Below are 27,151 nucleotides of genomic sequence, written 5' to 3'. Positions count from 1 at the left end.
AAATGAAAAAAACCCAAAATGAAACAAAAAAATAAAACAAGTACACCAGAAACTTATTGCATGAATTCTCAGGCCCTTTGTGCTTATAAGAATCAGGTGGAATGCTATTTGCACAGTCTTTGCTGGGTGATACCTCTTTGTGACTGCCAGTCATAGCAAGAAGGTTGGGTATGAATTTTCACTGCAAAAGATTTCGTGCTACACTCTGTCTCCACACTATCTGAGAGCAAGGTTTTACACCTATTTTTTAGTGGAGATGCATATTAAGGTGTAATGTTTCATTCCTTTATGTATTCCCTTTATGAAGGGAATGCAGGCTTACCCCCTAGCTTTAAAGTGGCAAGTGCTGGTGCTTAGAGTCCCACATGATACTGCAGTCTGTTTGTTCTCTCCAGGCTTCCTGAACTAAGGAGGAATTCTTGTAACCTCTCCTGGCATGCAGATATTCCTAGCACTTAGGGGCACGGTGCCTTTCTTTCTACCTCTGCATGCATTACACTGAACAATTAATTCTGTATCTTCACCTGTGAAAGATCTAGTTCCAAGTACGTATTTTCCATTTCCCTTTTTAATAACACAATCTGTGAAAGAAGACATCAGAATGGAAATTGCCTTCAGAAAATGTTTCAGTATATATGTCATGGATATCATGTGACTGAACTTTTTGTTTGTTTGCAGCTATCACACTTACAAAAAAAATGTCAACATTAAGGACCCAGTTCTTGCAGACATCAATGCCCTTTTGAATTACCCTGATGCTCACCCATTTTACAATCCCTTCAGAATGAGGAAAGTTTTAGTAGTCTTGTTAGAAATGAAAATATGGGTCATATATTGGTATCTGAAGAGGTATCATTGAAGAAGAGACAGAGAACTGGTTTAATAGCCAAGTTCTCTTCAAGGTAGCAACAAACTATCAAGGTTTTCTTACTACTTACTTTAATTACAGGCTGTTAATGTATGGATACTCTTGCAATACTGAAATACACATCAGGCTCACACACCCATTGTGCCAGGCTGTGTATGAACTTGGAGCAGTTCCATGTGTTATTCCTGAAAGTGCTTTGGGTTGTCTGCTGTACATGTTTCCTGGAATTAGTGGTTGGGACACTGGACCTCAAACATTTCATTTTGGCAGAACCCAGTTTTCATAGTTATGAGCCTGATAAGGCACTCACAACCAAAACATGAATTAAGATGCATTCCATATGCAAGATTATATTCATAATTACGCTATGCCCTATGTAAATATTTCCAAGATGCAGAATAAAAGTCTCTAAAAAAAAAAAAATCATTAAATATGAACATCACATTCTCAACAAAATTACACAAAGGTGTATAAAGTGCTGGAATTGATGGAGCTGGATTTAAAGTATTTTTCAACATTATGGCAATCACAGCAGAAGTCTGGTACCTAAAGCTCTTCAGTACAGGAGTCTCAGCTCGTCCACACTGCAGAAGTACCCTCTGAGAAGGTGCTATAAAGCATCACCTTTAGCTTCTATATAGAAACACGCATTGTCTTGATCTTAGGCCAACCCTAAAGACAGTCTTGCTGGCATTTAACACAGATAGAAAGCTTCTTTGGACTACAGGACTCCCTGTATGGTAATATAGATAAAGTCAATATGTTTTACAAGATCTGAGCATTTATTAAGTGCTGTTGTGACCCAAATATAGTTCTAATGCAACAGTTAAACAAAACAAATCAATGGAAAAAGTAACATTGGCTTCAGTGAAGACTGCTTCCGTCTCCTGAGATTTTATTGTAAATGCAGATGTGTTCAAGCCTATTGCTTTGAAATGAAACAGTCCGTGCATTAGTTGGCTGAAGCAACCTATGATTACTCTGACATCATTGCCTCTGCAGGATCTTGCCTTCAAAGTCGAGTATGAGGACAGTTACATGAGTCTTCTGCATCTCAGAGCCACCGAATTCATCACTTCTTAACGAAGGAAAAGTTTAATATGTCTAAATTGGGATTTTTTTTGTTGTCTTGTTTTCCTGCAAAGATTACAAAATGGAGAGTCCATCATTTTGGCATGATATAATAACCAACTCTGTGCTATAGATTTTCAGTAGGCACGGGGTTTGCTCAAAGGAAGACCCATGAGTTCTGCACTGGAAAAAGGTGTATAAAGTAAGGAGATCCCATTTCATAGCTACGAAGCAGAAACCCTCTACTTCTAATGTCTTTGATGTCTGAAAAATAAACACGGACGTTCAGGTGCAAAGTTGTTAATTTACAAGAGTGAAAATGCCTTAAAATACTTTATTTTTGGTAAATTTTCTGTTTTAATATTCTGGGATACGAAAGACTCATTGCAGGAGTATTTGAGCCTATAGGCTCGTCTTCTTAAAAAAGTCTACGCTGGTTACTTATTGTTTGATTTTTAAGCAAGTGCTTTGACTCGTATTTTGATCAATCCTTTAGTGTTGGGTTTTTTTTTTTTTGAGGTCCAAATGCCAGGTAATAAACTGTCCCCCAGAATATCATTCTGGGTGTCCTAGGGTTGGATGACCTCAAAATCTAGAGCCATGAGGCTGAAGTTAATGTGTTTGAAACCAGTCAGAAAAATATTGCCCAGCCCTGTACACGTTATACTGCACTACGGAACAGGTACATTGGGGGAAACACATATTTGCGTTCAACTGTCAGGTCGAAATTTTACACTAAAGTCACAACCATGTGGTTATTCACAAAAGCAAAATTCATAGTTGGATAAGAGAATATTAAGAACTCATTGTGAGATATGAATGAACAATATGGAGAAACATTCCTTCCTTTATTTAAGAGTTATTTCTTAATATTTCAAAACTATTCTAAACTATGGTTAAGGAAGAAAACTTGAAATAAGAAAAGAATAATGCTGAACTGTAATGCAATGTAATTTAAAATAAATCTGTGTTTGTAATAGTTTCTCCATGCATTTATTCAAATATATGGAAATGTATGCAAATTAACATTCCATTGGTTTGTGGTTAGGTGTACTACAAGGGATGTTTCAGGCTAGGCACCTTCCTTAGTTAACAACTCTCACTGACTTCTGTTGTGATAGGATTCAACTAGGTTTCCAACTGATCTTGAAATCTGAAACTAAAAAGAGTAAGCAAAGGTGAAGTAATATTATACAGGAATTTAAAAGAAAATGGAAGAACTATCCATTCTGACAGGTACTTTGTATAACAAAAAATCCCTTCTTTAATTTTTTTGTGTCCACGTAGTTAGGCATGTAATTACCTGTTTACCACGTAACAGCCTAGACATTCAGCACTCAATAAATCGGTGACTGCATTCAGGTGAAATTCAAGAGTATTATTACCACCCTAAATAATACTTACATTTATTGCAAGTCTTAAATGACCCTTTCTAAAAATTGACAGTTTCTAAAGTACACCCTTTCCCCTAAAGGACACAACACATTGCTTAAGCACCCCTCCAGTTCTACTGAAGAGGCATCTGATTAACAGTCTTTTCTAACAGAGGTAAGAACCTGTGAGGGTCAGAAACAAAATGTCGATGTCTCCTTTCATAGCTATTTGGGAAAGAAATCTGTGTAGTAGTTTGATCTGTATCTGCACTTGCATTGAGCAATTGTGTTCAGGCAGAGAATTGCCTGGCATTATCTTATGACTCACTTGACAGAGCTTACCCCTACTTTTCATTACCTGAGAAGAGATCATTACAAAACATACAAGTAGTATAATTTTATAGCAATCTATTTTGAACTAGCAAATTAAATGGGAAGAAGAGAGGAAATGGAATGCGGCAAGCATAATGCTTTTAAAATGTTTTTAAAGAAATAGGAGCACAGAAGAAGTGTGGAGAATGTCCAGGTTAGGAAGCAGGAGCCCTTTTCACAGTCTGGCAACATGGCAGGACTAACTGCACAAACCTGATTCATGCTGGAGAACCCTCTCACTGAAAATGGGTAAGTATATGTGGGTGTCACAGGTGAAAAAGTAACTTAAATTACGAAAGGTAATGGGTGGCAAATAGTTGGGTGCCTATGTGTGTGTGTTTCAGTAAATATCCAAAATCACACTTTCAAAGTTTCAAGATTAAACCCGCTGCTTGCTGGCTGCAGCCAATACAGACTGGTTGTAAATTTTCATAACGCTTGGACTAAATAGCAGTGGAATGTCTTGAGTCGCCCGGTAACTAAAGAGACAAATGACAGGACAGAAAATTAGAACACTGATCATGCTTCTGCATATAAACTACATTTAGAAAAACGCAGGTTTGGGTGTCCCGTAAAGAAAAGGAGGCCAAAAGGGAAGGGTTCCCAAAAAGAAAAAGTGGTCTTGGAAATAAGAGGACCAGGAAAGAGGTGACAAGCATCCTGACTGAGGAAAGGGCCCTGGTGGTCAGAGCAAGGCACAGGGACAAACACCAGGGGTTGCCCAGAGACCTTCTTCAGTGATGGGCCAGAAGGGCAACTGGGGGCCGCAGGGCACCAGAAACCAGCAGGACTTTATGCCCTACTTTCCCAGACCAACAGCGACCTCCCTGCCAGGGTAGAAGGTGAGGGCTGCAGAGCATGGCACTGGGGGGGGGGGGGGGGGGGGGGGCGGAGTTGGGGGGAGGGTGGAAGCAAGGGAGTGTGAAATGATCAAGCAAGCTAAAATTCTGATTGTGCTGGTTTTTAAAGTAAAGCCCAGTATCCAGCTCCACTACTAGTGGACAAGGTGGTGATCAAAAAACCTCGGAATTCAGGCTTCAGGAGTTTGAGAGACTGTGTTGTTATTAAATTGTAAGTCAGACTGTATAGTATCACTCTCCTTTACATTCACATCTGAAGTAAATCCCTACTAACATTTACTGGGAGAGGAACTAATTAGAGGGAGAAGAATTTTGCAGGCAAGGTCTTCACATTCAGTTGGTCTGGAGAACTAATGTTAATGAAGTGTAAGTTTGTAAATGAAAGCAGAATGTCCCCACTCTCCCAGCTTTCCTGTAAGACCATCTCACCTTTTGGCCCCTTTGCTTGCTACAAGTCAACAAAACTGCAAATCCCAAATGTGAAATACAGACAATTTTATGGGATGCTCCTGAAATGTGTTTGATTGTCAACCTGGTTGAAGCATCTGGGAGACATAAACTATAATTAAGAGAGGAATTGTGACAGAAGATGCTGCAGAGACAGGTCCTAAGCTTAAGGTTTTAATGCCAAGACGGTTAAACTGACTTACCAGCGCAACAGTCAAAGCTGCCCAGATGAAACTTATCCACAAGGTTTCAGGCACTTTTCTTGCACATGGGCACAGAAAGCATTTTTACAGATAAAAAAGTCCTTAGACAAAATCATAAGATGCCTCGGAATGCTTTAAAGACCAGAAGGCACTTTTTTGGCACTTTGGTAGCTCTTAACTCAAAGCTAGCTGCATGCCTTTGAATGAAATACAGTGTCTTTCAGAGGAGCAGCACCCGTCCCAACAGCCTCTCTGCTCCATAGGAAGTTTTTCCTTTCTTCATTCCCGTGACCCGTCTGCCTGCTCCTGCTGCTGCCAGCATCCCCTCTGCTGGAGCAACGGCAGCCAGCTTCTTGCTGCAACTGTAACACAGGAGGATTGTTCTGAGGGCAGGAGCAAGGTCCCAAGCTTCTCAGGAGTTTTCGCCTGACACACTCACTCCTCATAAGGGAAGACAGCCTGCAAGCTGGCAGCATGGTGCAGCAAATGCTGCCTGCTATGTCAACACTGACTTGAAACAGAAACCATAATACTGCAGGAACCAGTATGTGGGATTTCCACCTCCTCCGCTTGGGAGTCTTACACATGACTGTTTTCACTCTTCTGTGCCCCCTTCCCCTGTGCTTTCTCTTTCACACATCCACACAGCTTCTGTGGGAGGGTTTCAGCCACCCCTTTCCCCCACCAAGCCTTCTCTACAGCCTGATGCCTTCCTCCTGTGGGTCTGGAAAAGTGAGTTTAAATTAAGTGGAATGAGTGGTGAAGCCAGCTGTGAAGACAGCTGTCTCATCTGTTTAAATTCATGTTGTAGTCTTCTCAGAAGAAGCAGCCGGATGGTTTTCCTGGAGCTCAGGGAGAAATGGGAAGGAAATCAGCCTGGTCAGAGAGGGAGAGTGTGGCCAAGGTGTCTGGGCACAGGAGTGAAGAGCCACAGCAGTGATCTAGAAGCTGCAGGAAGGAGACAGGTTGCACAGGGGCAAATGGCACAAACTCAGCTTTGTGGAGGTAGCCAGGGGCAAGCGGGACACACTTGACCCTGCAGAGATAGCCAGGGACAAGCACACTGTGGGGCAGGAGAAGAATTGTGCATAAATCTTTCTGCTTTCTCTTGTTTACACCTTCCCAGCTGGAGCTTTCTGTCGTTACAGATAATGACCTTACCTGTTATTCTAAGAAAAAATTGCTGTCCTGAAATTGTTCTGGGGAGCTTGCTATAAGAAACGTAAGTCAATCCACCACAAACCTCTGGCCTGCTCAGCATCTCAGTGCATTTGATGCCTGCATGAGTGCTCCAAGCACAAGGTACCCACCACAAGGTTTAAAGTGTTTACAACTGTTTCTTCTGATCTTGCTGGGGTATAGGACAGGGACTCAGAAAAGTCAGGTCCTGCCTACCTCTTTGAGTGATGCTTGCAGGAACCTGGTGTCAACCTGTTCAAGCTGAAGAAGTTTAGTGTTTCTGTGTAACAAATATGCTTCTTGGGAGCTTTCAGGTCAAACATGGGGTTTTTACGTTCCCCTGCTAAGGGGAAGGTTAAGCCAGAGAACTGCTAGGCACCATCACCCATGTCCTCTTTAAGATGTGCAATCTTTTTCATCTCTCCCCAGTAAATTGCTCTAAAGCGCAAAAGGAGAGCACTGAATCCAGGGAAGTAAATGCTTATTTTGGAAACATTTTGTTTTAATTTTACCCAAATCTGTTTCTGAACTAAAGAATATGAATTTGCAGATGCAGAGAATTGAAAATTGTTCATACCAGTAAGCTTGATATAAGCTTGGGCAAGCACTTAACCTCTCTGATCTTCAGGTTTCCCCTCTAGAAAAGGTGCATAAGTACAGTCAGCTGTCAGTAACAGAGTCTTAAAACTTGAGCACTTTTAATTGATCTGAGTTCTTAAGATCAGAGATATTAAAGACAACTGAGCAGATATCTCAGTAAGATGTCTCTTGTTCCTTTTAGCTAGCTATACCAGTGGCATTCTTTTCAGTTCTTTTCATCATGCTTTGCCTATTCTTTTTTATTAAAGCCAATTAGAAAATTTTGTAACTGCAATGTATTATCTCTGATATAATTACTAGTAAGTGATGAATACTAGTCATGAGCGCTAATGAAAAGCTGTTCTGTTTCTTAAATTAGATATCTTAATATTTTCTGCAGTAAATTTTCTTTTTATTTTCCAAAGCAAGTTTATAAAAGTGCAATAGAACAGTAATGGGACAGGGGTGCTATAAAAAAATCTTAGTGAACAGAGTAATTGTAGCACTTACAACAGATGAGATGTTTGCAATTAATTTTATAGTTTCCGCTGTATTTTGGGAAATGAAATATTTTACTAACTTAACACTGTTTGTAGACATTTCATGCTGGAAAATGTTGGGTCAAAATTTACTCTTCTATTTTCCTTAGATGACTGAAAAATGCAGGTTACTGCCACCTCATTACACCATTTTCAGCTACGTGATTTTACCTCCAGCATCTTCCTAAAGTCCTTGTTTGTATTTTTAAGAAACTTTAAAGTTAAGGGAATCAAACAATAGCTAAGATAAAAGTTTTATCTTTACAGATGTACCCAAATATCACAAATGGTCATGCTTTTAGTGTAAGAATACCTGCCAAGCTGTATGTTGTTATATGTCTACAGTAAAGAAGAGAAAGGGTATGAGAATGAAGGACATTTTCTTGAGTAGTGGCTCTTCGGTTCAGTTTCAGGTTTTTTCATCTTACAGGCAGACAAAAAGGCTCCAGGCTCATGGACGTGGTTATACACCAAGGGTTGCAGGGGGAAGGCTCACATGGCACTACCGAAGAACTGGGAAGCTGAGATGAGGAGTCTCCTCCATGCAGCATGTCATTAGGCCAAAGGTGCGTGCTTGTTACAGTTTCTCTTACCCTGTGCCATTCATTTTTTAAAAATCAAGCCCTGAGCTTCCTTGCCTGGAATCAGAACTGCCTCATGAACCTGAATGTTCCCTACAGTTTGTAGACCCAGCCCTTGCCCTCCAGGCCCCTGCGGCCCCCAGGCCAGTCACACAGAAGCAGCAGCAGCTATTTGTCTTCTCTATTCTGGAATAGAACGGTATCAGAGGGCTCCCAGTTTTGTGATAAATCAAGTGACAAGAGCAGTCCAATTAAAGTCATCTGAGACAATGGATATCCAAGATTTCCTGGGGTTTTATATTTTTCCTAAATGTGAAAAGCAATGATTTCTGAAGGAAACCCACCATAATGTGTATGATTTTAAATCTTGTTCCTTTCTACCAAAAGTCAGCAACACTGAAATCCAAGCTTGACTACCTAAGTATTACATATGAGGATTGCAGCCCCATTAAGATAAAAGTTCCAAAGAGTGAAGCTGGTTGAGACTATTGCCCAGAGCAATCCCATCAGGCTTTCAGCTAAAGGTGTATCTTCTACTTAAGAAAAAGCACTATATATGCTTCCTACTTTGTAGCAAAGCTTTTCATTTTAATCTAGCTGTATTTGTTCCTGTGCTTTTATTCCAAGCAAACAAAAATGAATTCTTAGCAATCTGGGAATATATTTCCTAATGCCCTGTAGCAAATACACTTTTTTGAGCAATACAGGCCACTGCAGAGGGAAAACGAACCCTTTATGCAGCAAGGAAAGACAAGTCCAAAATGGAAAAGTGCAAGAGGTGTTTTCTGACCAAGAATAATTACAGTGAGTAGGAGTATTTTCTATTAACAGAGCAGGTAAGCCTAACTCCCCTCTTCTTCAGGTTTGATCTAAAGCAGGAGCTGCAGTACCTGGTCTCTATGGAACTGAAGTGCGAGAAGGTCACTTGCTGACCTGGCCTTAAGAAGAAGAAACAAGCTTTTGAAACTTGTTTACTGACCCACTATGTGTGTCGGACACAGATACATATTTTTTAATGGCTCCATGTGGAAAAGTGCATTAGCAGAATACATAGTACAGCTGTATGAAGCAGCAAGTAAATCATCATCAAAATATTGTAGGTTGTGGCACTAGCATAAATCCTGAAAGCTCGATCATCAATGTTAACAATAATGGAGTCTTATTGGTCAAAGAAGGTGGTGCTCACAACTACCATGAGTCGATTTTTGTTGTTCTCCTTTATGGTCTAATGCACTGAATATAGAACATAAAATGCCATGGGACTGGGGGTTGAGAATGGGGAATGCACTGCCTTGATTAGCCATTTGTGTTACTTGCTCACTGCCAAGTTAACACTTCTCCCCAGGCCACATCACTCTGACTAGCATGTCAAGTGTGACTGTAGGCAGACACCTGTATGCATGAAAGGATTTACAAGGCTTCAGGATAAGCACTGCAACACCTTTGGACACCACTGCAGTGTTCAGATTAGGCTGCCTATAGGTAGGCACACGGCCTCATCGTGTACATCAAATCAGTTACACTGTGCTATTTTTGCAGGAGCTTTGCCTTTGAGGAGCAATTCAGAGTGCCCTCAGTTAGCTCTATTTTTAGATAAGTGAAGTACACAATCCCTATTTCTCATATTGCAGTTCAGTGGCTGGAACATTTGCCCAGGAGGTGGGAAACTCCTTTGGAGCCGAATGCCATTGAGCTGAAATGGCTGAAACCCATTTCCCTGCCATAACCGCAGCAGTTTGCAGCACAGGCAGAGGAGGTAAGGGCTTTCCTCTGTGCCTCTCACTGCAGCTATGTTACTGCAGAAAAGCAAGAAGTCACAGTAGCTCAGAAACTTGGAGCAGAAAACAGAAAGGGTGTTTGAAGCTCAGCAGTAAGTGCCAGCAAGAGTAGGAAGTCTTGGCTCTCTCCCACTCTGCTTCATTCACAACCCACAGGCAAAGTATGTGAATCTGTCCTGTGAGCTCCAGAAAATGAAGTAATCTCTTCAAAGCTTGGTCACAACCCACTTTACATGCTAGGGGATGAGAATTGTGGTGTTCACTTCCATTAGGTTCGCAATTTACAGCACAGAGAGGAAAACAGTCTAGGGGGCAGCTGCTCCCATCCCTTGCTGGTGAGTTGATGCCTTGACCCCGTCTGACTGTATAGTGCAACCACCCCCACTGACCATATTCCTTACAATAAATGTTTCTTTTGGACACAGTGCCTTATCTGACTGTTCCTGGGGTGCTGGGGGAAACTGTAAACTACTATAAAATAGACTTGTATGTTTGTTTAAAAGATAAAGACACCTATATAAACAAAAGAGAAAAAACCCACCCTGCTTTCTTTTGCTTAAATGTGTTATAAAAGCCTTTTTACTTTATAAATAAAGAAATTCTGAACATAAGCTAGACCTCTGCTATTGTTACTTTATCTTCTGTACAGTTCTTCAATGTGACTAAGTACACAGACACAGAGGACTACTACATTGTCTTGCTATGAGAAACTGTAATCTCTGATGATGGACAGTTATTTAACAAAAGGTAGTGGTGATCTGCCTGTGCATCAGATGTACGCATACAACTGTATACTACTGACCTCTGGTACAATTTATAGGGTTTGATCAAAATGAATGGATCTATTTTACCACCTGTTTTTCTAGTATTGGTTGTTTTCACAAAGTTCAGGCAGAAAAGGGATTCATTTAGAGAAAGTTCATGTTGCCGTTAACAAGGCTTTCCTTCCACTGATGGTTTTCATCCTTATTTTCATGTTTGTTTTTATTGAATGTTTCTATTGCTATTTTCATTTCTGTAATGACAGCCCCTCTAAGGGAAGAGGAAATAAAATGTGATTAAACACCAGTCAGTCGTTTTCTGATAATTTCTTTGAAAACTAGAGAACCTGACCTACATTTTTTAGGTGTAAGGTAAGATCCAGTAAAATGTAACTGCTCTCCAGGGTGCTGGAGACAACTGTGACAGTTGTGCTGCTGAGCATCTTCGTACAATTCTTTATGTGCAAAGACATGCGGTTAATTTCTCACTTGAACTGGGCATAAGCAACTGTGAACTATTTTTGCTCATCTACATACATCTAGCAAAGCATCACTGGCAAGTGGGTTTAAATATTTTAGATTGAAGTTCTACTTTAGGGAGACTTGTGACTTTTGGAATCTAAGGGAGGATTAGCATTGTGTCCAGCCTATTGCAGTGTTGGCTGACATGTCTCTCCACTGTTCCGTCATCTCCCTGAGACACGCTTTTTGATGGCTTTTACTCTATTTGGATTTTAAGTTGCATGTTCTGAAGTTGTACAAAGATGTGCTTGAAACTGAACAGTTTTGGTTCTGATCTGTATGCTGCAGTCTGCTCAAAATTCTGGCTGAAGCAGAACCATCCCTTCTTCATGGATAACACAGCTATTCAAATATTTTTTATTCCGCAACTAGTTCATTTTCACTGAAAGTAGGGCTACAGCATAACAAATAAGAAATATCTAGTAAAAACCACTCTCAATTACCTCCCTATAGTCTTTTCTCTGACTTGATAAATGTTAAACATTTCATCCAAAAATCTGCATTTACACTGCACTTCAAATTCACAGCTGAGTTGAATCTGCACAGGGAATTTCCAGTACTGTAGCTGTCATTGTAAGGCGGTTTTGGCTATTGAGTATATATTTGACAGGTTTCATGTTTCTGGAGTTCCTGTGTACTGTACATACCCTTCTTTGTCACTGATTCATATTGTGTTTGTTGTTGGCCATGGACTCTTGTGATATGTTCTGACAATTGTACTATTGATTATATCACTACATCAGATTTTTACTAAGTCAAGGAATACTTTAATCAAAGTGTTCTTCTTAAAGGAGAAAAATTATTGAAGGAGTTGAAGGAGGTTCTGCAGACTGGTTTAGAATATCAGCTTTGAAGGGTGGCTTTGTTTGGATGCAAATAAACATTTATGAGGTTGCTAGTTACAGTCTGCCTGGAGGAAAATCCAAGATTTTCATGTGCGCTAGTGTATATTTGTACTAGTGTCCTGGTGTAAGGTTGTGACCTATGCGTTATCCTTGGCTTCCTAAGAAATCATATTTTTCTGAGGCAGAAGTACAGGACTGTCTCTGAGTCCTAGCACCCTCTCAGTTTTCTGGCATGAAGTAAGAACATGAGGACCTCTGTGGGCTCAGTCTACAGAAACCACAGGGTGGGCTGTCTACATTATGATGTTACAATATTGTAGCTTGCCTCAGTGTGAAACGGAAAACCAGCCAATCCCTTCTAACCTCATCACTATCGTAGTGCTACGGTTGTGTTTCTTCAGAGCAGAAAACACAGTAATCTCAAAATTACATCAACTCATTTTAAGCATGCATACAGCATTTGCAAGTCCAAAATAACTTGGTAAGGCTGTAGTTGTTGGTATAAACAGGATTCGAGTCAGAACTACTACACATGGTAATCAGTGCATACTAAATGTCTATCAGGTGTCTAGGATGCGTGGCTGAAATTTGCTAGCTTTGGGATTGAGCTGGGAGAGAACCCATGGGAGAGGTGTGAGGTAGGACCACAAGCAGGAGGTGGTGCTCGCAGGGAAGAGGAGCAGTGCCTGCATGACTGTCCCAGAAGAAGGGTGACAAAGGTGGGACTGCTGGAAGTTGCTCTGAAAAGCCAGTTTTGAAATCCCCTGTGATTTTAGCAGGTGGCTTTGCTGAATTAAATTGCGTGGCCTTTACCATCTTTCTGCATAAAACCTCAGTGATGATGCTATAACTGGACACTTTCCTACTTTTTTCTTAAATTAGAAAAAAAAACAATATAAAAAAGATTCCAAGTGTGTGTGCTTTCAGCAGCAATTGTGCTGCCATCTGAGACACTATGCTGTTAGCACAGTCAGTGCATCTTGTGTTATTCAATACAAAGAAGCCTAGGTATGACTCCTGATAATTACAGAAGAACATCCTGACACCTTGCTGTCATCGTGATGGCTTTGCTGGATTCATACCTGTAGCAGAAATTAAATGCATTCCTATTTCAAACATGCCCTTATGCTAGATACATGAACAACAGCAACAACTTGCTTGAAATCTCTAGCAAATACATGAGTTATCCAGCTGAAAAGTTTAGACTGTGTGAAATTGTGATAACGTCTGAGCATCTTCCACACAATCAGTGGCCAGTGACATCCACTGGACCCCATGGAGGCTCTGGCACTTCTCGGTTCCAGTCATGATGTTACAGCTTTTGAACTACACAGCGATTCCTAACGCCTGATGTCCTCGTAACACACAAAGCGGGAAATGAAACTGCTGGCTGTTTACTACCATTTCCAATTGTGAATGAGTGTTCCCTGCCAAATATCTGCTGGATTTTTACGCTGGTGGTGCTTCAGAGTTGGCTTCCTGAGAGAAAAATACAATGCAGGCGCTACACTATCAATTGCATACCTTTTCTCAAGTAGTACAGCCTTTTGCTAGGCAACAATTAAAGTGTTCTCAAATACTCTGCTGCTGAGTTTAACTCTGTATTTTCTTTAAGGCATACATTTAGGCCATTTCTGTTTTGGTTGAGTCAGACCCCTCTGGAGTTACATATCGCTGCCAAGGACATGCACAGCATGTAAAGTTTACTGATACAGATCTCCTGAGGCCCCTGGTTTGGCTTTAGGGTGGAGAAAAGAGAGTGTATGAGGCACAGTGTTTGGCTCAAAGTTAGCTTTGTCTTTGCCTCTGGAGAATAAGACCACAGCAGATACAAACACAATTGAATACAAACACAATTGAATGTGCACTAAACCAACTGAAACCTGCTCCATGCCTATTCCTTTAAAACAGAAGAATAAGTACTGTGTTGAAGAAGTCCCACAGGATGCTCTCCCTGTAGCAAACATCATCTGCAACCTCCTATTGATTCCTTCCCAGAGGAATTGCAGGCATATACAGTCCCCAGCAAAAAAGGAAAGGTCGGATGCAAGACCCCTGGAGAGCAGTAAGCTGACACTGAAATGAGGAGCCATCCTAAAGATACAGGATGGTTCCAGACTATTACAATGATTTCAAGCAATATGGATGTTTTATTTCTGTACAATGTCCTTGATACCATGTTAAGGTTACTTGTTAGTTTCAACCAGGAATAGTGGGTTAGCAAATCTGTGTATGTAGGCCGGTGTTAGTAGCAAAATTCGTTTTTGCACATTATTAAACATTTTTAGACAGTCAGGGAATCTCAGGAAAAGTTAAAATGTCTTCAGACAGAGCCTTAGAAGTACTAAAGAGATCTCATAAAAATGTGAAATATTTTTTCATATATTTTATTTAAAAAGGAGGGTTTTGAGACACCGTTACGAAACATGTACACACACACATGCATATATATACATGTGCAAATACATACATAAATATGGAGTAGATGCTTACTAAGTAGTTTTATGCTGCTTTACTAAAAAGCAGTCAATTGATGAAGTCATGTCAGCTAAGTCAGATAGCCTGTCTGAGAACATAAAAATCCTTCAGAGGAAAGGCAGAGTCCTTGTGCTGTGATGTACAGAGCATGTTGGGGTCTGCTGATACTCCAATGTGCTGTCTGCTGTCACCCTTGTGCTTCCTCAATAGTACTATACACAGCGTGGAGTATCCACATAACATCAGGTGCCTTGATGCCCTATAGTTTCGAGAGACTGAAGTCAGCTTTTTTTGATTGCAAGGCACAGCTCTACAGTGTACATTATAGACCTGATATCAGGCCCTAATATTGCAGTGAGGAGCCATGGTATGGGCACACTACTTGCTTTTGTGGCTCCCCATGCAACCCAAAGGAACACAGGTGTACAGTCATGTGTGTATGCAGGTCTGCCTCCATACCTGCATGTGACCTGGCTATATCATAGAATCATAGAATAGTTAGGGTTGGAAAGGACCTCAAGATCATCTAGTTCCAACCCCCCTGCCATGGACAGGGACACCTCTCACTAAACCATCCAACACAAGGCTCCATCCAACCTGGCCTTGAACACCGCCAGGGATGGAGCACTCACAACCTCCCTGGGCAACCCATTCCAGTGTCTCACCACCCTAACAGGAAAGAATTTCCTCCTTATATCCAATCTAAACTTCCCCTGTTTAAGTTTTAACCCATTACCCCTTGTCCTGTCATTACAGTCCCTGACAAAGAGTCCCTCCCCAGCATCCCTATAGGCCCCCTTCAGGTACTGGAAGGCTGCTATTAGGTCTCCATGCAGCCTTCTCTTCTCCAGGCTGAACAGCCCCAACTTCCTCAGCCTGTCTTCATACAGGAGGTGCTCCAGTCCCCTGATCATCCTCGTGGCCCTCCTCTGGACTTGTTCCAGCAGTTCCATGTCCTTTTTATGTTGAGGACACCAGAACTGCACACAATACTCCAGGTGAGGTCTCACAAGAGCAGAGTAGACCAGGACTGCACAAGGAACTGTAGATCACATCTCCAGTGAACTGCAAATGCAGTGGAGAGGGGACAGAAGGGAGGTGCCTCTATGCGCACTTGTGATTCAGGGCATCATAACAAGAGTTAATTCCTAGCTTAAGTGCACTTAGACCGCACTAAATATTTTACTTTTTCATCATATAAGAACCTACATTCCTAACCTAGGCATTTTTATTTAGATAACCAACCTTCCCTCTCCATCCAGTGAGGAAAGAAAGCAGAATCTGGTTAAAAATCAGTTATGTGGGATGAGGTCAGTGTTAGCAGCATTAGAACTGAAAAAGTCTCAAGCATTTGTCTTGTTGGCATTTATATCGAAGTTTGTTTGCTATTTGCATTTCTTTGTATTTCACTGTGAGTCTAGGATTAAAAAGCACACTGAAGCTCAGCTGAATCCATAAAGCATCAACTATAAAAACTCAAGCTCACTCAGAAACTTTGCAAAATTTTAATGAAGCTATAACTAAATTTGAAGTTGAGTTAGCTGTGCTTTGTTCTGTGCAGCACCGCTCAAATGGAGAGGACTGCAATTGCTCCCGTGATCAGTAAACATGGGAGACACACTGAGCCAAATGACTCCCTGTGGCATTCTAGATGAAGTCACCCTCGGGATGAATTTGATCTGTTGAACTCAGGTTTTTTAGTACTAATAGTGTAATTTCTTCAACATACAGCTAAAAGGAAAAGACTTGTGACTTGAAGGCCAAGCTGTGTGAATTCAGTTTAGCAGTGGGGAGAAAAGTTGTGGAAGACAAACCTGCCTCAAACTAGATTCAGTTTTGATTTTCTGAAACATTGGCTGAAAAAAAATCCCCCTTCCTAACCTGAACTAGATTCAGAGGACGAGACAAGGAGGTCAGTGTATATATATGGACCTGCAGCTTATCCATCAAGACTCCCATGAATCGTACCCTGAATTTTCTCTTGTTCTTCTTTTTGTTGTTGTTGTTGCTGTTACAAGGTCCCAAAATCAAATGGTTTTAAGCCTGTGGGATACTTTTCTTACAGAAAATTATTCTTTCTTTGTTTTGATGACAAAAAAATTGTTTCTGTGTTTTTAAATCATTTAAAGTAGAGCCACTTATTCTTCTCTCGACCTTAATTTTTCAGTTTAACCATTAAACTAACATAATTAATAATGTATCTGAGATAGGCTATACAGCATTGGGGTTTTTTTGATGCAAATGACCCTATATTGAACTCCATCTCAATCTGAACAAGTATCATTAGGATTTTTTAGTTGATATACCATCAGTAGTATTCCTGTGGGTTTTCTCCCATAGCAGAACATCAAAATTTCTGGTACAAACACCTGCAAGTCTTTACATACATGTATGGCAAAGGAATTTGGAGGCTTTTCTTTTGAAGTCAAGTTTCTAAATTCAAATGGAATGTGTATTTGGAATATCTAGCAGTCATGACAATGAGTTCTTTGAAAATGCTGTCCCTGAAATACCTTAAAAAAAAAGGTGTTGCCTTAAAAAAAAAAAAAAATCACAATGAAAAAAAAATGAAATCAATACCCCCCCCCAAAAAAAAAAAAGAAAAACCCCACAACAAAGCAACCAAAAAGGAAGTATTTTACAGATATTGGCCTCCCTCATCAAGGTAACTTAAAGGTCATGCACCAACACTTTCTAATTTTCATCTTTTCAGTGGTATTGCTGAGTACTAATGGCCTGATTTTTCAGAGTTGTTAACACCGCAAGTAGTCACAAAACTAGGTGTTTCTTCTCGAAGTGCAGGTCATGAGAGAGTAAAACATGACAAGACTGGAAATAGTAAACGAAGGTGTCTCTTATACGCTCTACAGTGCATAGACTATATATGTATATATATATTATATATATATATTTATGCTCATACTACAGTGCATAGATTCTTCAAAATTATTTCTCAACCTTCCAGGAATATAAGAATAGCAGAACTTAAAAATATTAGTGCTGAGTAAGTAAATCAGACCAGACTAAGGGAAAGCTTCAGGACTAAGTAGATAAGGCTGTTCAGCAAATACTTCTACCTGGAGACAAAGAGAATCAAGAGCAATTAAAATAGGCATGACTGAGCAACCAGCCTTGAAAGGCTGACCTTGAATTTCCTTTTCATGTTCACTGGAAATTATTGGCGAGCCAGGGTGAAAGAAGAAAACAGTGTGTGTTATTTTGCTGGGTTCCATGGTATCCTGGAGAAAAAGCAGATCTGATACACCACAAACATTTGGCAAGAATATAACGACCAGCCTTTGTTAATGTGTAGGATGGTCAAATGGGATAAAGAGCCCCAGCCCATTTACAGAAGATACTCCTGTACTGTATATGGGATAATTATATCAATATCTTCCTTCTCAATCCTATTGTTTGTATTGCATCGATTTTGGTCTCGAACGCCATTGATCTGCATGTATCCATCAGATCACACGAGTGTTATTTTCCAGTTCTCGCACTGTACAGACCACCGTGCCTGGATTTGAAAAGGACGTTGAATGCAGGCAGGCTTTCACAAGTTAGTTCAGGCAGTTCGAAAGTGTCCTTTTTATAAAGTAGAATCCATGGCTAAATCACTTACTAATGACTGTGCATGATAAAATGGAAATAAAATATAACATCTACATGGTTTCTACGTATACAGTCAAAATAGTTTAGAGAATGTAACATATTAACTTTCAGAAGGAAGTTAATGAGGGTAGCAGACTTGGTTGGGTTTTCTAAGACTATTCTAGCATATTTGCACTACTTTCAAATCACAAAAAAATGGTGAACTTCTGCAAGAAAGAAAAAACAACCTGTGATTTTAGAGGGACACATAATCATAGCATTATTTTATGAACTATATTACATTGTAATCAACTGAAAGGACTAGTAGGTATTAAGGTTGAGTGTGTTTTCTTATGATAAACACTTGTCAATATAACACTATCTTGTGCCTGCTATATCTTGTTTCCACCATGACCTTTCAAACCACGTGCGTGTTCTTTTGTCTCCCTCTGAGAAAACCTTAACAACATTCTAATCATCATGAAGAGCAATTAACTGTCTTCAACCAGCTGTGCTACTCAGCTCATCTGGGAATGGGATAAAACCTGCTCCGTAGTGCAGATCCGCCCACCCAGGCATGGCAAACAAGGCTAGCACAGAGCAGTTTTTAAATACGAAAGACTGGCACTTTGACAAAGTTTGGAAGCTCTGCGTGAAGTGCAATGATATCTCTTCTAATATAGAGAAGCCTCATTCCTGCTTGTTCTACATTCTCCGTAAGATAATGTATAAGTTTTTATAAACTGCTTTTGAAGGTCAGTGTTTAAAGAACAGCACTTATTTGTTGACATCATTGCAGAAAGCAGCATTGCCCTCACTGAGCAAACTTTGTGGCAGTGGTATTCTCAAGGAAAAGAAATAGGTCCTTGAGCGTGCAGTTGCTGAAAGGGCACTGTAGGGACTTTCAGAAACAGTAGCTGGAAATTAATTGTATGAAGTTTTATTTGGTTTCTTTGGTTTTACAATCTGTGGTAAACTATGTTATGCCTCAATTCACTTAAACAAAGGTCTTGCACGTTTTGGGTTTTTTTCTTCTCTTGACAAATTAAACAATAGTAAACATGGAACAAGTAAAATTAATCTGTATCCAGAATGTTTTAATAGATAAAAATATGGGGGCAAAAATTAACAATTTAGTTAACAATTAAAAACAGTTTTGTGAGCTTAAAAAAAAAATCAAGCTGGTGGTATGCTCTTTCCTGATATCATCAGAGGTTTTGCTCTGTATAATTGGAAGTATGCATAAAAAAGGTGTATATTCACTTTTCACATATGTGTACTTTGAACAGGAGAACTATTTTTTGTTTTGGTTCTATGTGGTCTTTTTATTAGTTGCCCTGAACTGCCTTGCAGATTGTTGAAAAGTTTAGCTAAATAAAGTGTCCGAGGTACCTATGCTGAAAATCCTAATATAATCGACTCATAGTTGGACTGATCCTACAGAAACTTCTTCAGTTCTCTGAAAAACACAGTGTTATTTGGATGTTCCTATAGAAAATGCCTGGAAAAAATTGCTGACATTAATACAATTTACACAGATATGTGAGTTATGCTTTTGTGAACTGGAATTAATCAGCTGATGGGAAGTGTTGACTTCTTTTTGTCAAGTTTGAACCTTTGTCAAATTGCAGAATGCTTTTCCCCAGCTCTTTTCTTAGCCTCATGCTATAAATTTTCCAGACTTTATTTATTTTCACTGACATTTTCTGAGAAATAAACTGCACATTCTGACCCATGTGCAAACTTAGGTACCTACTATTTAGTCTGTGGAATCGTCAAGACATTTTTTTTTTGCAGCCTAACCATAGGTTTAAACAGAGATGTATGAATTCGTTTTGAGTTCACTCAACCCTTTGCGTGCATACATTATAGCAGGAAGCCAGTTGCAAAGTATTCACCAACTGTCAGAAGTATATCTCTTTACACAATTCACCTTTCATTAACTACTGAAGCTCAAACTGCATATGAACTAAGTTAAGACTAAGATTTAGATTGGATATAAGGAATAAATTCTTTACTGTAAGGGTGGTGAGGCACTGGAATGGGTTGCCCAGGGAAGCTGTGAATGCTCCATCCCTGGCAGTGTTCAAGGCCAGGTTGGACAGAACCTTGGGTGACACGGGTTAGTGTGAGATGTCCCTGCCCATGGCAGGGGGGTTGGAAATAGATGATCTTAAGGTCCTTTCCAACCCTAACTGTTCCATGATTCTTTAAGATTAGCCATCAGTAAGACAAAAAAGAAAAAAACCCAAACCAAACATAAAAAATGGTATACCTTTCAGTGAAATTGTAATTCAGAAGATCTCCAAAGAAACAGTTTAAAAGAACTAGGAAAAGGTAAGATTAAAAAAAATGAATGAGGGATACTTTAATATGAAGGAGCAGGAAGATCCAAAGCATATTATATGTAGTGCAGAGAAAAAAATCTGGTTTTATTACACAAGGAACCAAGAGTGTTATTGTTGAAGCCGTTCAGCTGTTTAAAAATGGGGGAGGGGATGGTTGCTTATAATTTTGCCATATTGAAATAATTGCTGTAGATTTTTTTTTTAATATTTGAGTGGATTTTGTTGGGAACATTTTTAGTGAAAACAGTAGAGCTTCTTCTGAGACAAATCAGTCTGCTGCAGGATCAGCTAGGACACTTGAATTCTATGGAGTCAAAAGGATGAAGGATCCATTGATAGCCAGAGGATGAACTCTCTGTCTCCTTGAACAAATGGAACATATTCTGCTTAGCAAGATTTAGGAGGCTTGATCAGGAAGCGGCATATCTCCTGCATGCTGTGGGGAACAGCTCCACATCTCAGTGAATAAAGTGTAACAGCCATCTGCTTGGCCAACCGAGCTGATGGCCTATAGAATAAATTGCTCAAGTTAGAGAGTCATAGTTATATGCCTGTGAGCTATAACAACTCATATCCTGTGTGGGGTGAGGACATGCTCACTGCTGAGTTATATGAGCATAGCTGGAGATGAGATGAAGCCCATGGACAGCCAGCTGCACAAAATCCACAGGCTGTTGCTTTTCATTTCTGTAAGGTGCTGCTAGAAATGAAGGGCTTCTTGGATGTACATATCTAATGTACTCACTCCAAGAGAGTGGCAGATAAAAACCTGAGATTCCTTTACTTTTTTGAGAACCTTGTGTCTAAGCGACTGTATCTTTATTTCCCTCATGGATAGACAAATCTCAGTCTGTCTTTCAGGTTGCTGGGGAAATGGGATTTGACTGCAGGAAGGAAGCTACACTAGGTCACCTAGGTGCAAGCAGAAAAAAGTTGTCTTGATGATTCTGGAGTCCCCTATCACACTTCAGTAAGCCATTCTAAATATCAGCCCATCACACTAAGACAAAGCCAAACAATAACCAATTACTCTGCAGCCCTGTGCACTGAGATGCTTCTTTTACAACAGAAGTGCCTCCTTGTGACCAGAAACAGTATCAGGTCTGCAAAATCCAAAAATGAAACAGGCAATACATTTTGACCGAAGTACCAATGCCAGTTCTTGTCAAATAACAATGTCCTACCGCCTTTATGGAGCCTGGGTAATTACAGGTTTTGGATATGAGCTCTTGGTTCAGGATAATAGAAGAAGCTGTAAAATAATGGCGGAATAAATTGCTTTGCTGTTGATTCAGAAAAGTGAATGTCGTAACTTTTCAAAAGTTGTGGAAGGATCAATTCCATAGTTACACAACACCTCACAAAACAGTATCAGAAAGTCCCTGAATGAAGATCTGTAGATCTGTTCCACTTCCAAAGGATACTTTTTGGGACTGGATGATCGCCTTTCAGAAATTTATGGATTGCATTCTGGCTCAGGATACTAGTCCATGAACAGCCACCTCCTTAGACAAGGATGCAATCTAAAAGGATGCGTATGTAAAATGACTGGTATACTTTGGAATGGCAGTGAGCATAGAACTGCTACTTATGAAGCACAGCTCTCACTGTCTACATGATTAATGTGCTGCCCTTCTTTGTGAGACGGACCCTTTCTGACTCACTGACTTACCTCATTGTGCAACCCTGAGAACAAAAAGGCAGGTAGTTTTCTTTCTGGACATTGTGAGACTAATTTAGACAGGTTATTTGAAATGTTTCCACCCTAGCTACACTGCCAATAAACTTCATTAGGATCCTGAAGATGATAGTTTAGAGGGCAGCCTGAGCATAAACTTTTAGAATGCTCAGAGGGAAACTGCTCACCTCTACATGGTGAGATGTTCAAACGGCCATACGCAAAAGGGAAATATCAGAAATATCAAGAAGGAGAATTCATGCTGTTGGGAAGAGTACTTAACATGCAATTTTTACAAAATGAGGAGAATATTCAGTCACTGAGAAAGCCTAGCAGGAAAATGGCCAATTTAGTTTCTAAAATGCAGGTAGCATGTACTGAATAACTAATTTGTTCATTCATCATAGATCATGCATTGCTTTAATGAATTTGTTCAGCAAAAAGCACAAATGAAGGTTTCTGAAATGCAGACTATTGTCTTTAAGATATATCTCAGCATGGCCTGCAAAGTGCCTTTTGTGGCAGACTGACAACAAGTATATAACAGATGCATGGTGCCACGCTGAGGGGCCATAAAATCTCACATCCTTAAGCAGATTCAGGTATAGGATGCAGTGCACATGACTTGGAAGATATGACTCAAAGAAGTCCAGAACAAAGTGGCAACTGCCTGTGAGAAGTCTCATGGAAGGCAGGGCAGGTACTTGGGCTGCATGAAATCTTACCCTGTGGCTCCCCAGGCCACAGTACAGAGCTTGGTCTAACTGAAAATGAACAGAATGACAAACCTCTCTTTTCTAGATGGCATCATTCCATGATCACTAGGGCGGACAAATGTCCGTAATTAGGAATGAGAAGAAAGACATGCTTGAGGCAAAGCTGAGCATGTACGAGAGCAAATTGTAACAGCATGCAGACAGAAGACTTGATTTTCACTTTGAGAGCAATCAGCTCTACAGGATACTTTGTATGGATTAGTTTGTGTTTGAGAAACTAAGGATGCAGGTGATCTGGATTTATTTTATTTATTTTTAGAAGGTATCTAGTTTGCATCACCATGGGGTTTGTTCATTGATTGGTGAGATTTGCTTATGGGGAACAAAAAACTGGAATAAAAACTGATTGCAAGCACAAAACTGTAGACTGTTCACAGTGTGCAAAAGAACTGCTAAAGCAGAACAGCATGACTAAGTGAGGACAACAGAAAAGGAATAGAAAAAAAGAAGTTGACTGAAGATGGTGTTATTTGGTGGCAGCTGAGAGTGTAAGGGGTTTTTTAGTTTAGCAGTTGAGCAAGGACCATCAGTGCAACCCATGAGATAGAATCACAGAATCAATCACAGAATCCCAAGGGTTGGAAGGGACCTCAAAAGATCATCTAGTCCAACCCCCCTGCAAGAGCAGGGTAACCTACAGTACATCACACAGGAACTTGTCCAGGCGGGCCTTGAATATCTCCAGTGTAGGAGACTCCACAACCCCCCTGGGCAACCTGTTCCAGTGCTCTGTCACTCTTACAGTAAAGAAGTTCTTCCTGATGTTAACGTGGAACTTCCTATGCTCCAGTTTACACCCACTGCCCCTTGTCCTATCACTGGATATCACTGAAAAAAGCCTAGCTCCATCATCCTGACACCTACCCTTTACATATTTGTAAACATTGATGAGGTCACCCCTCAGTCTCCTCTTCTCCAAGCTAAAGAGACCCAGCTCCCTCAGCCTCTCCTCATAAGGGAGATGTTCCACTCCCTTAATCATCTTTGTGGCTCTGCGCTGGACTCCTTCAAGCAATTCCCTGTCCTTCTTGAACAGAGGGGCCCAGAACTGGACGCAATATTCCAGATGCGGCCTCACCAAGGCTGAGTAGAGGGGGAGGAGAACCTCTCTTGACCTACTAACCACTCCCTTTCTAATGCACCCTAAGATGCCATTTGCCTTCTTGGCCACAAGAGCACATTGCTGGCTCATGGTCATCCTCCTATCCACCAGGACCCCCAGGTCCCTTTCCCCTTCGCTACTTTCCAGCAGGTCAACCCCCAACCTGTACTGGTACATGGGGTTGTTCTTCCCCAGATGCAAGACTCTACACTTGCCCTTGTTAAATTTCATCAAGTTTCTCCCCACCCAACTCTCCAGCCTGTCCAGGTCTCGCTGAATGGCAGCACAGCCTTCTGGTGTGTCAGCCACTCCTCCCAGTTTTGTGTCATCAGCGAACTTGCTGAGGGTGCACTCAATTCCCTCATCCAGGTCCATGTTGTACATAAATAAATCTACAGAGATAATTTATAATAGCATCTGTGTATGCAAAAGTATGTTGGGGCTTCACTGGAGTTGATGTCTAACAAAAGATTCATATGAGATAATTTTACCAAATTTTCCTTCAAACTGACAGCTGGCTTGCTTTCCCTTAAGGCTATGATACACTACATTTTTGTTCCTCATGAGTCTTGTCAAAAAAACTAAACCTAAAACTTAAGTTCCCTGTATTATCACTGAAGTAAAACCCTTTTCATTCTTTTCATATATCCAGTGGGAAATTACAATAAATACCCTTCCACAGGAATAAAACCAAGACTATGAATCATTAAAACCTTTTAAACAAACTCATTTCTTACTTCAACAGTGACTTACCTTTAGAAGCCCTTTTAACATCATCTCATCTGAGAAAGACATAGCTGACCTGTTTCTGAAGCAGTAACAATCTAGCAGCATCTGTGTTAATGTACAGGGAACAAAGCTGAAACTAAGCTTCCTTTATTATCAATGTTATCAATAGTGAGGGCCAGGTAAGCACAATAAGTGGGTTCCCCAAAATGAGCATCTTTTCTGAGCACTAGAAAACAATAAATAATAAAAGAATGCAGATTCAGTTCTTGTCAAACAGAACTCTTATTTTCACTCTTGGTTTTAGAGAACATTAAAATGTAGTCTAAACACCTAGAAAGAAGACAACATCAACAAAAATATTACAAAAAACCCCAAACCCAAAATAGAAAATGTTGCTAAATAGATAAACCAACTATTAATACCAATGAGATCATTGACATTTGCCTCTCTTTTATATATATATATTTATATTTATATATAATATATAAAAATAATTATCTAATCATAAATTATCTATAAATATATAATATATATATTTATATATCATATATATAAATAAATATATATATATGTAATTGAAAACATTTTTTTGGACTTCTGTAAGGTCTTTGACATGGTCCCCCAAAACATCCTGGATTTGATGAATAGTTGTTCAGTGGATGAGATCACACCCATAGGGTAGTGGTCAACATCTCAATGTCCAGCTGGATATCGGTGCCCAGTGGTGTCCCTCAGGGGCCTATATCGGGACCAGTATTGTTCACTGTCTTCATCAGTAACATAGAAAATGGGATCAAGTGCACCCTAAGCAAGTTTGCAGACAAAACCAAATGTATTAAACCACAAAATCTATAAACATTGTTTTATAAAGGGACACCTAGCTTTTCTTTTATAATTGTCATCATCTGGCTATCTTTTATGAGATTTTGCGGTCAATTTTATAATTTAGGACCTCTACCAGAAGCTTAAGAGCAGAAAAGCATGCAAAATATATGGCTTTTTTGTGGAAGTTCAGCATTTCATTGCTGATAGATAAGGTTCTCACATATTTATTTAACAAAGCTGAACTAAAATGAAGTTTTCCTTAACTTCCATAAGTTGGTGAAATGACATGATTGCTCTTTTAAATCACTTTTTGAACAGCACTATGAGAAATTTCTTTATCAAACAGTCAGTATTTAAATGTATTCCAGAGTTTTAAAGGATGATCTGAAAGCATTCATACTTGATCAGAAAACTGTTATGTTTGATTAGCAGATTGAGAAACAGTTGTATAATTGTCCCTGTTGTTCCAAATCACTTCTGGAAGTCTGTTTTTCCTGTGGATCAAGAAATAACCTCACACTGGTCAAACTGTACTTGACTGTAGAGGATGACATACAAGTATGGCCTAGAATGAAATAAAGATCTGAGGGGCAGAATAACCAGTTAGTCTGTTCCAAAATCTTGAATTTTTATTTTTTTTTCATTTAAGTACAAGCTCAATTAGGTCTCTTAAACCATGGACTAGAAGCACAGTCAGTTACCATGGCAGAGCTGGGAGCTCATATATTGAAGATCCCTCTATTGTTGAGTACTTTTTAACCTATTTCCATTCAAAATAATGAAACAGGTTAATTAATCCATCTTTGAAAATGTTTGACCTAACTTGTCTGACTTTGGCCTGTGAGGGTATAGGCTCATCTAAGGAGACAGATACATCTAGAAAACTGTTTTCAAAGTTGTGTGTTTCCTCTCCGCTGCAAATTTTCATTTCTCTGTACTAAATTCCTGTTCTGTTAATATTCTTCCAAGAGGTGTCGTACCAAAAGTCGTTATTTATCTATCTCTTGGCCCTTGGCTTTGAAAGCCACAACCAAAAACTACAATTGTAAGGCATCCTGGTTTTGGCTGGGATAGAATTAATTTTCTTTCTAGTAGCTGGTGCAATGCTGTATTTTGGATTTAGTCTGGGAATAATGCTGATAACACACCGGTGTTTTAGTTGTTGAGAAAAGTAGCACTTACCCCAATCAAGGACCTTTCAGTCCCTCTCTGCCAGTGAGGAGGGGCACAAGAAGCTGGGAGGGAGCAGAGACAGGACACCTGACCCAAACTAGCCAAAGGGATGTTCCATATCACAGCACATAGCTGGCTGGGAGCCACTGATGACTGCTAAGATCAGGCTGGGTATTGGTCAGTGGGGGATGTGCAATTGTATTGTTCATCACTTGTTTTTATTGAGTGTATTCCTCTTTCTCACTCTCCTTTTCATTACTGCTATTTCTACTACTACTATGTATGTCTTTAAGCTGAAAGAGGGTAGATTTAGAGTAGACATTATGAAGAAATTCTTTACTGTGAGGGTGGTGAGACACTGGCACAGGTTGCCCAGAGAAGTTCTGGATGCCCCAGCCCTGGAATTGTTCAAGGTCGGGTTGGATGGGCTTTGGGCAACTTGATCTAGTGGAAGGTGTCCCTGCTTATGGCGG

At 40.0% G+C, this 27,151-nt stretch overlaps 2 long non-coding RNA genes across 2 annotated transcripts in view; both read left to right on the top strand.

The window, feature by feature from the left end:
• Nucleotides 1-3,931, top strand: part of LOC136015525 (uncharacterized) — a 104,643-nt gene extending 100,712 nt beyond the window's left edge. Inside the window, exon 8 of the long non-coding RNA XR_010613245.1 lies at nucleotides 3,803-3,931. This is a non-coding gene — a long non-coding RNA (uncharacterized LOC136015525). The remainder of the gene's footprint in view (nucleotides 1-3,802) is intronic.
• A 2,412-nt stretch (nucleotides 3,932-6,343) lies between these two features.
• Nucleotides 6,344-9,070, top strand: LOC136014420 (uncharacterized). Its single transcript, XR_010612688.1, has 3 exons — nucleotides 6,344-6,416; nucleotides 7,922-8,057; nucleotides 8,935-9,070. It is a non-coding gene; the product is annotated as an uncharacterized LOC136014420 (long non-coding RNA).
• The last annotated feature ends 18,081 nt before the right edge of the window (nucleotides 9,071-27,151 follow it).

The sequence above is a fragment of the Lathamus discolor genome, chromosome 5, assembly GCF_037157495.1.
Source record: "Lathamus discolor isolate bLatDis1 chromosome 5, bLatDis1.hap1, whole genome shotgun sequence".
NCBI classification, from domain to species: domain Eukaryota; kingdom Metazoa; phylum Chordata; class Aves; order Psittaciformes; family Psittacidae; genus Lathamus; species Lathamus discolor.
Note: the sequence above shows the minus strand (reverse complement) of the source record. Positions and strands in the feature narration are given on the sequence as shown.